We start from the raw sequence: 9,399 nt of genomic DNA, 5'->3' as shown, positions 1-9,399 counted from the left end.
TTTGTAGTCTTTCGGTTGTTGAAAACAAGGATGGCTGGGATCTCAAGATTGTATCTGTAAAGACAAAATGCAACACTTAACAGAGTCAGCATTGTTCATACTAGACAGAGCAATTAGTCTGCCATACTTAAAGACAAGTACAGTGTACACAATAGCAGAAAGTGCCGGTCCCAAAACGAGCACACATAACCCACAGAAGCCCCAAAATGGTGAGTAATCACAGGGGCAAGGGGGACTGATTGTTTCAGGGCCATAGTGTCCTCTGGGGTTGGTTCTGTGCCTTGGGGAGAGCCAACAGCTGCAGGGGGCCCCTATATTGAACACTGTCCCCACATTTTTCACAGGATGAGTTCATCCTGGAATATATCTCACTGCTGAGGGTGATCTGGGAAGCAAGGGAGAGTCTTTTTCTACAATGTGGTTTCTGCCCTGGCCCTTATGCTGCTTGCCTGTGTGCAGCAATGGTTCCCCCCACCCTCCCTCATGGCATGGTGGTCCAGACCTGTTAGCCTTATTAGGACAAGGAGCACAGTAGCTCTGCCAAGGAACATGCGCAAGCGGATTGCCCAGCTTCTGCATGAGACCTTCAAAGAGGCCAATTACCGTGATGTGAGAGAGCACATCAATGCCCTATTCCGCATCTAGGCATGCATGCAGCCCTAACCCTTCTTTCTGCAACCCTCCTCTCCCCAAGAGCCCGCATTGAACAACTCCCTTCCCAAAATAAAAGCCACTTACTGGGCACCTCTTCTGCTGTTTGTTCTTCCCCAAGCACTGTCTGCTGCAACTGGCTACCTTCCTCCTAGCTTGAACACAGCTCCTGGCTGCATGCACCTAGGGATGCCAGGCCGTCCTCTGGCTCTGCCCCCCCCCCAGCACCCTCTCTCCCACTTTCCTCCTCCTGCCTTGTTGAACTCTGTGCTGCTATGTCCTCTGAAGTGTCCATGGTAGTCTTCAGAGTGGAGGTGGGGTCACCCCCAAGTAGCACATCCAGCTCTTTGTAGAAACGGCAGGTCGCAGGGGGAGCACCAGAGCGGCTGTTTGCCTCACGGGCTTTGTGGTAGGCATTCTGCAGCTCCTTCACTTTAACCCTTCACTACACTGCATCCTGGTCATGGCCCCTTTCCATCATGGCCCTTGATATCTACCCAAAGGTATTGTAATTTGTATGGCTGGAGTGCAGCTGGGACTGGACAGCTTCCTCCCCCTGCAAACACTGAGGTCCAGCACCTCATCATTGCTCCATACTGGGGATTGGCTGGCGCGTGGAGGCATGGTCACCTGGAAAGATATGCTGAGAGCACTCCATGCCCGGCTGAGCAAACAGGAAGGGGAATTTCAAAATTCCCAAAGAATTTAAAGGGCAGGTCTGCTGGTTGGTCACCTGAGTGCAGGGCAGTAGAGTTCAAAGTGATGACCAGAGTGGCTAGAACAGGCATTGTGGGACACTTCTGGAAGCCAATCAGAGCACATTAATAGACCAGGGTGTCCACACTGGCAGCGTGGTGCTTCAGCCGGGGCACAGCAAGCTTTATGCTTCTTGTGGAGGTGGATTACCAGGGGCGCTCCAGCCACGGAGTCCGGGCGCCTTATGTGCCTAGCCAGTGTGGACACCTCAGGAGTTAGGGTGCCCGAGGCTGATTTAATGCGCTCTAACTTGCAAGTGCAGACAAGGCCTCAAACTGGGGATGTGCGCCCCCCTGCAAGGACGCAGACCAATTGCCTGGGTTGCTTGTATAAATTGATTGTAACTCAGCCAGCCTCGGGTATTAAAATACTTAACACCTAGCTTACTTGCTGGGTGCTCAGCAAGAAGAGAGGTTGTAGATTTCTCCTGAGTAACCACAATTTCCAATTTACAAATGAAGTTGAAAACTTTAGAACAGACTGAGGGGAAAGCGGGGCTCGCCAGCCACAAGCCACCACAAAAGGAAGTTGATTTGATTACTGAGCTTCCTGGACAGCAGGGCTGGCAGGCTTCTGGGAAGGAGATTCTGATTCTGGTTAATTGAAGTTTAAAATGTAAATGAGCCTCTTCAAAAGCGGGGGAGGGAGGGATGGTCAGACAAGCTTCTCAGGCTAGGATCTAAAAGGCTACATCTACACTACACGCCGGTGTCAGCAGTGTGTAGTGTACATGTAGCTACATGACACAGTGGAAAACCAAGCTGCATCCACACCGCAGTGTGTAGCGACATGTGTCCATGAAAGACTCTGGTGGGGGAGGCAGCTGGGAAAACCCCTTGTTGGAGACTGTCCCGCTACCTCCCCTCTGCTGGAGCCTTTCCCTGGGGTGAAGGGACAGTATACTACTAAAATGCCAGTGTAGATGGAGATGCATAGCCTCGGCAAGTAGAGAGCCAGGTAGGGTCTAAACTCGCGTACATACCTACACCCTTCCTGTGTGTCTTTACTCAACTCACCTATGCTGCACCTTGTCAGCTACATTGGGCTGACGCTGGGACTACGGGAATCTTTTTAGGAGTTTATGGGGTCAGAGGCAGTAAATGAAACACTGGGTGTTGGTGTTTCCATTGGGTCCTCTTGGAGGGGAAGCCATGGTCTGTATGTTAAAATGACACATTTATAATGCTCCACTAGAGGGAGTGAGAAGGTAACTTGTGGCCAGACCAGCTAAAGGAACTGAGTCCAGTAAAGGACTTCAGGGTGTGGAAAAAATTAAGGAAAGGATGTGGTGGGCAGGGAGAGTCATGAGGACATAAATTCCCATCTCGTACCCAGTGGAGATCCCCAATGGAGCATTCTCTAGATAAACTTCAAACTGATATTTCAGGTCAAATGGGGGAGTTTATAACACTTTGACCAGACTTCAATGGGTGTCCCTTAGCTTAATATTGTCCTTTAGCTTAAAGAGCCCTTCATCCTCGCTGGCATTTACTGTCCCCCCACTTGCCCCACACCCCCAATGTATTTATAGATAGCTGTCTGTACACACCATCTTTTTCCGGTTTGTATTCCTCTTTTTTGGACATAGTGAACAGCACTGTACACAGTATTGCAACTGAGGTCTTATCAGTACCTTGTACAATAGCACTAACACTTCTGGAAATGCCTCACCTAATACCTCCAAGGATCTCAGCTGCCTTTGTCCAGGTGCAGAGAAGGGCTACTAGGATGATCCGGGTAATAGAGGGCTTGGCTTGTTTAGCCTACCAAAACGAAGGCTTAAGTTGCTCTAGTGTTTACCCCCTGATGTATTTATAGAAAGCCCTCTATAAATACATCAGGGGGTAAATGCCAGGAAGGATGAAAGGCTTCATAAGCTAAAGGAACAAGAACAAATGGGCATATGGAAATTTAAAAAAATTTCTAATCATCTGAGGGGAGAGGTTTTGGAACAGCCTCCCAACAGGAGTTATGGGAGCAACCAGCTTAATTAGTTTTGAGATATAGCTGGATAAATTTGAGTGGGATTGTCTGACAGGGGTGCCTGTCATGGTAGGATGCAGGGCTCAGCAGCCCTGAGAGTCCCTTCTGTTCATGTCTAATTTTCCTGACGTCTCATCCTTCAGGGCTTCAGACAGGCACGTGCAGCCGGGGCCAGGAAGGGATTCTTTCCTCTCCCTCCTCAGTGTGTTCTGGGTTGTGAGGGTTGTTGGTGGACTTTTATTTTATTTTATTTTTTGGGGGTCCTCTCCCTCTGAAGCATCAAAAATGGAGATAGCCCTCCCCATCTAATGTCCTAGGGCTCTGAAGTGGCACAAGCATTTTCTTTCTCTAAGGTGCTTGTCTGACTGGTTCTGCCTCACATGCTGACAAGGTTCGTTCCCCTCTCTGAACTCTAGGGTACAGATTTGGGGACCTGTATGAAAACCCCCCAAGCTTATTTTTACCAGCTTAGGTTAAAACTTCCCAAGGTACAAACTATTTTACCTTTTGCCCCTGGACTTTATTGCTGCCACCAACAAGTGCCTAACAAACATATAATGGGGAAAGAGCCCACTTGGAAATGTCTTTCCTCCCAAACCCTACACCCCCCTTTCCTGGGGAAGGTTTGATAAAAATCCTCACCAATTTGCATAGGTGAACACAGACCCAAACCCTTGGATCTTAAGAACAATGAAAAAGCAATCAGGTTCTTGAAAGAAGAATTTTAATTGAAGAAAAAGTAAAAGAATCACCTCTGTAAAATCAGGATGGTAAATACCTTACAGGGTAATCAGATTCAAAACATAGAGAATCCCTCTAGGCAAAACCTTAAGTTACAAAAAGACACAAAAGCAGGAATATACATTCCATTCAGCACAGCTTATTTTATCAGCCATTTAAACAAAACCGAATCTAACACAAATCTAACTAGATTGCTTATTAGCCCTTTACAGAAGTTCTGACCTGCATTCCTGCTCTGGTCCGGGCAAAAGCAACACACAGACAGAGAGAACCCTTTGTTTCTCCCCCCTCCAGCTTTGAAAGTAACTTGTCTCCTCATTGGTCATTTTGGTCAGGTGCCAGCAAGGTTATCCTAGCTTCTTAACCCTTTACAGGTGAAAGGGTTTTTTCCACATGCGGCCCATGTGCTTGAGACCCCTGCTCTATCCTGATGAGGACACTTGGAGTAATGCTGATGTATGCAGTGATCAAGCAATTTGCTACCAAACAGCAGAAGGTGAGTGGAGCACATAAAGAGAGATTTAGAAACAGGCCCCGGGATCTGTCTTCTCTACTGGATAAAAGCCTGATCCTGGTTGATGTTGCATTGAGAGGCCTGGTAGCTTCAGAAGGCCATATAAACTGTCAGAGCACTTTCTAACACCACGGCTGGAGGAGAATCACAGCATCTTGGGAAAGTTCCTTTCAGGTTTTCCCTCTATTCCCACCTCTTCAGACGGGTCTCTGGTTAGCCGCCAGGAAGGTGCTTCCTTTAGCAATGGGACTTAGTCACTGTTACATCCAGATGTAAACTCGGACTCTTATATGCTAGAGGAGAAAAGAACAAACCTGAAACCTGCTCCCAACGATCTCCTTTTCATCCAGGTGGCTAACCTCACTAGCGAGATTTTCCTCTGAGAAGGCGCCAGCCAGGCACCTGTTGACAAATACTCTGTACCGGCTGGCTGACAGAGCTCAGTGCATGAAGACTTATTCCTTTTAGGACACCCAGTCCCACGGGGAAGGTGCTGAGCTCCACTGCGTGATCTCAATGATAGTTTAGTGTCGTCCAGGTGCACAGGCTATTAACTGCTAGCTCTCCTACTCAGTCCAGGTTGGGGGAGGAGGACTCTCCGGGTCTGAAACAACTAGTGAGTGTCCTATCTTGTGGAGAATGGTTTCTCCTCACTGAACGAAGATGCACACGCAGCCTCTTGTCTGAGTGACATTCAGAGCCCGGCTCCACCACGGATCTCCCTAGTGCTGTAGGGACAACGCAATGATCAGAGTCACTTAGTTTCTTAGTTAAGTGAGTTTACAACTATTTACAGCTTTAGTCAGTGACACCCTGATTGTATTGCAGACAAGTTCAGCATGGAGAGTGACAATGGAGATTTGCCCCACTCTCTTCCTGTGTTCCCCCACTCCAGACCTGATCTGGTGCAGCTACTTCTAGAAGTGGAAAGGAAGCCACCAATTCCCACAGGTCACCCAGCAGCCATCCGTTGGTAATGGCTGTCTGCCAGCAGGCAGAATTTGACCTCCCACTTCAAAATCCAGTTACGAAGGAATCTCCTGAGTTCTCCAGTCTCACTGTTTTCCTGCATTTGCAGCCATTTAGCTGAGCTGAGGCAGGGACTGCACTCATCTGCAAACAGCTCCTACAGGATTGGCTACCACAGCTGGAGAAAAGCCAGAGCAGCTCTGAGGTTTCCCAGGAGTTTCCTCCTGCTGTGAGTCACCATTCATATGGTGCTTCCCCTCTGACCAGCGAGGTGTTCCCCACGTATCATCGTCTCTGTTCTGACCACAGGCACCGTGCAGGCCCTCCATCTGGAGCACCGCAATTCAGCCCTTAGTCTGCCCACGGGACACTGCAGAGCAGCAAGTTTCAGAGTAACAGCCGTGTTAGTCTGTATTCGCAAAAAGAAAAGGAGTACTTGGCACCTTAGACTAACCAATTTGAGCATAAGCTTTCATGAGCTACAGCTCACTTCATCGGATGCATACTGTGGAAAGTGTAGAAGATCTTTTTATACACACAAAGCATGAAAAAATACCTCCCCCCACCCCACTCTGCTGTTGGTAATAGCTCATCTAAAGTGACCACTCTCCTTACAATGTGTATGATAATCAAGGTGGGCCATTTCCAGCACAAATCCAGGGTTTAACAAGAACGTCTGGGGGGGGGGGGGTGTTTGGAAAAAACAAGGGGAAATAGGCTTGAATAGAGACTGGGAGTGGCTAAGTCATTATGCAAGGTAACCTAAGTTAATTGTATCCAATTTGCAAATGAATTCCAATTCAGCAGTCTCTCACTGGAGTCTGGATTTGAAGTTATTTTGTTGTAATATTGCAACTTTCATGTCTGTAATCACGTGACCAGAGAGATTGAAGTGTTCTCTGACTGGTTTATGAATGTTATAATTCTTGACATCTGATTTGTGTCCATTTATTCTTTTACGTAGAGACTATCCAGTTTGACCAATGTACATGGCAGAGGGGCATTGCTGGCACATGACGGCATATATCACATTGGTGGATGTGCAGGTGAACGAGCCTCTGATAGTGTGGCTGATGTTATTAGGCTCTGTGATGGTGTCCCCTGAATAGATATGTGGGCACAGTTGGCAACGGGCTTTGTTGCAAGGATAGATTCCTGGGTTAGTGGTTCTCTTGTGTGGTATGTGATTGCTGGTGAGTATTTGCTTCAGGTTGGGGGGCTGTCTGTAGGCAAGGACTGGCCTGTCTCCCAAGATTTGTGAGAGTGTTGGGTCATCCTTCAGGATAGGTTGTAGATCCTTAATAATGCGTTGGAGGGGTTTTAGTTGGGGGCTGAAGGTGACGGCTAGTGGCGTTCTGTTATTTTCTTTGTTAGGCCTGTCCTGTAGTAGGTGACTTCTGGGAACTCTTCTGGCTCTATCAATCTGTTTCTTCACTTCCGCAGATGGGTATTGTAAGAATGCTTGATAGAGATCTTGTAGGTGTTTGTCTCTGTCTGAGGGGTTGGAGCAAATGCGGTTGTATTGTAGAGCTTGGCTGTAGACAATGGATCATGTGGTGGTCTGGGTGAAAGCTGGAGGCATGTAGGTAGGAATAGCGGTCAGTAGGTTTCCGGTATAGGGTGGTGTTTATGTGACCATCGTTTATTAGCACTGTAGTGTCCAGGAAGTGGATCTTTTGTGTGGACTGGACCAGGCTGAGGTTGATGTTGGGATGGAAATTGTTGAAATCATGGTGGAATTCCTCAAGGGCTTCTTTTCCATGGAAAGCTTATGCTCAAATAAATTAGTTAGTCTCTAAGGTGCCACAAGTTTTTTCATGCAGTTGATAGACTTTCCTCAGTGGGCTGCTCACCCGTCCTCTGCAGCATGCTCAGCCCTGCTGTCCCAGGGAACAAGAGGCTGGGTGTGGAAATCAAATTCTGATCTCTTACCTAACAGTGCGGATCACGGCCCAGGTACTGGGCTAGCCTGATGCTGAGCCTTCAAACTGCCCCAGAGTCTGTTTCTCTCCATTGTGCATTTTAAGCCTGTTAGACAGTAAGACAGGGGAGCATGAGCATATTTTTTTTGCATCATTAGAAAAAACATGAAGGGTGCAGAGCAAAGAATGTTAACGTCTCGCTATTACCTTCTTCAGGTAACTAATGTCCTTTTTTGTGACCCTCCAAACACACACAAGCCTAGAGGAAGAAGTCCTTCAGAAGGGAATGGATTGAGGCTGTGGCTGACAGGTGGGGAATCCCAATTGCAGTGGGGAGCTCTCCACTGGTGTAAGGTGGATTGAGATGGTAGAGCCAGCTCCTAGACCAGCCAGCCCCCCATTTCCAGAGAAGGAGGGAGCGTGAGGGTGTGCCAGAGGAGCAGAGAGGACCTGCCAAGCACAGTCCTGCTACGTTGATCCTCCATTGGCATACAACCCTTTCGGGCCATCAGGCTACTGGCATAAGTTAGAGCCATGGGGGACCTACTCTAACTTATACTGGGTGGAGGATATTGGACTAGATGGACCATTGGTCTGACTCAGTATGGCTGTTCTTACGTATAAAGCACCATGCACACGCCTGTGACACCATCTATATGATTATTTCTTTATTTGAATACAATTGTCTGGGTTAATGGTGATCCTAAGAGTCATTTCTGTAAGGGAAGCAGATCTCGCTCAATCACCAGAACCATGTTCCTTTCTTTGTCTCACCTTTTTCTAGGGCTCTATTTTTGAGTTCCCATTCTGCAGCTCCGTTGTTTCTTGCTCCCTAATTAAAGGCGGGTCCCCCTTCACCCACCATTTCACATATTAACACTGTCTTCAAGACCATCTCAGAGCATCAACCTGTGCACTCTGCTTAGAATGAATCATTTGAAGCTCACAGAGGAAGTTGGTGTCATGCTGTCCATAAGCAAAAGGGGCTTTGGATAGGAATTCTGTACAACAGACTCTGCGGTATAGTCCTTTGGTTGTTCAGCCTGTTACTGTCTTGCTGTCGTTTTACTTCTTTCACAAGGTGACCAATCAGATCCCATATCTACACACTAAGGAGCCACCCACAGGAATGGATGAAACATACAAATCCAGCATTCTGAGCGCTCACTCTAAGGGTATGTCTACACAGCTAAAAAAGACCCCTGGCTCTGTCTGGATGGAGACTCCTGGGCACCAAAACTTGGCAGGAGAGGTGGATTTCAGAGCCCAGGCTCCAGTCTGAACCTGAACATCTACCCTGCTATTTTTTTAGCCCTGCAGCCTGAACCCAAATCAGCTCATCTGGGCTCTGAGATATGCTGCTGAGGGTGGGTTCTCCCCCTCCACCCGCATAGATGTAGCCCAAGAGGCCCCTGCAGCCTCATGTCCCACCCAGATAAGGAAACGGACAAAGATAATTTACAAAACCAACTATCCCCTTATAGTAAATACACTAGATCCAGACACTGACCTGGGGAGACTAAACTACATTAGCACACTGATTAAATGAAAGCCGAGGCACCAGCTTGGATCAGAACTCAGGGCTTGTCTACACTGGTAATTTACAGCGCTGTAACTTTCTCGCTCAGGGGTGTGAAAAAACACACCCCTGAGCACAGCAAGTTTCAGCGCTGTAAAGCACCCGTGTAAGCTGGGCACCAACGCTGGGAACCGCACTCCCAGCACTGGTAGCTATGCCTCTCGTGGAGGTGGGTTTTTTAGCATTGCCAGTGTAGACTAGCCCTGAGTGAGAGCACCTTGCAAGAGTGACTGAAGCCAGGAAATAAAATAGGTCCAGTGATAACAGATCTACCACTCCACCTC

At 48.0% G+C, this 9,399-nt stretch overlaps 1 long non-coding RNA gene across 1 annotated transcript in view; it reads right to left on the bottom strand.

The window, feature by feature from the left end:
- Window positions 1-9,399, bottom strand: part of LOC141993536 (uncharacterized) — a 62,168-nt gene continuing 52,769 nt past the window's right edge. Inside the window, exons 3-4 of the long non-coding RNA XR_012640881.1 lie at window positions 7,547-7,642; window positions 1-54 (exon numbers count right to left, since the gene is read on the bottom strand). This is a non-coding gene — a long non-coding RNA (uncharacterized LOC141993536). The remainder of the gene's footprint in view (window positions 55-7,546; window positions 7,643-9,399) is intronic.

This window comes from Natator depressus, chromosome 9, assembly GCF_965152275.1.
Source record: "Natator depressus isolate rNatDep1 chromosome 9, rNatDep2.hap1, whole genome shotgun sequence".
NCBI lineage: Eukaryota > Metazoa > Chordata > Testudines > Cheloniidae > Natator > Natator depressus.
Note: the sequence above shows the minus strand (reverse complement) of the source record. Positions and strands in the feature narration are given on the sequence as shown.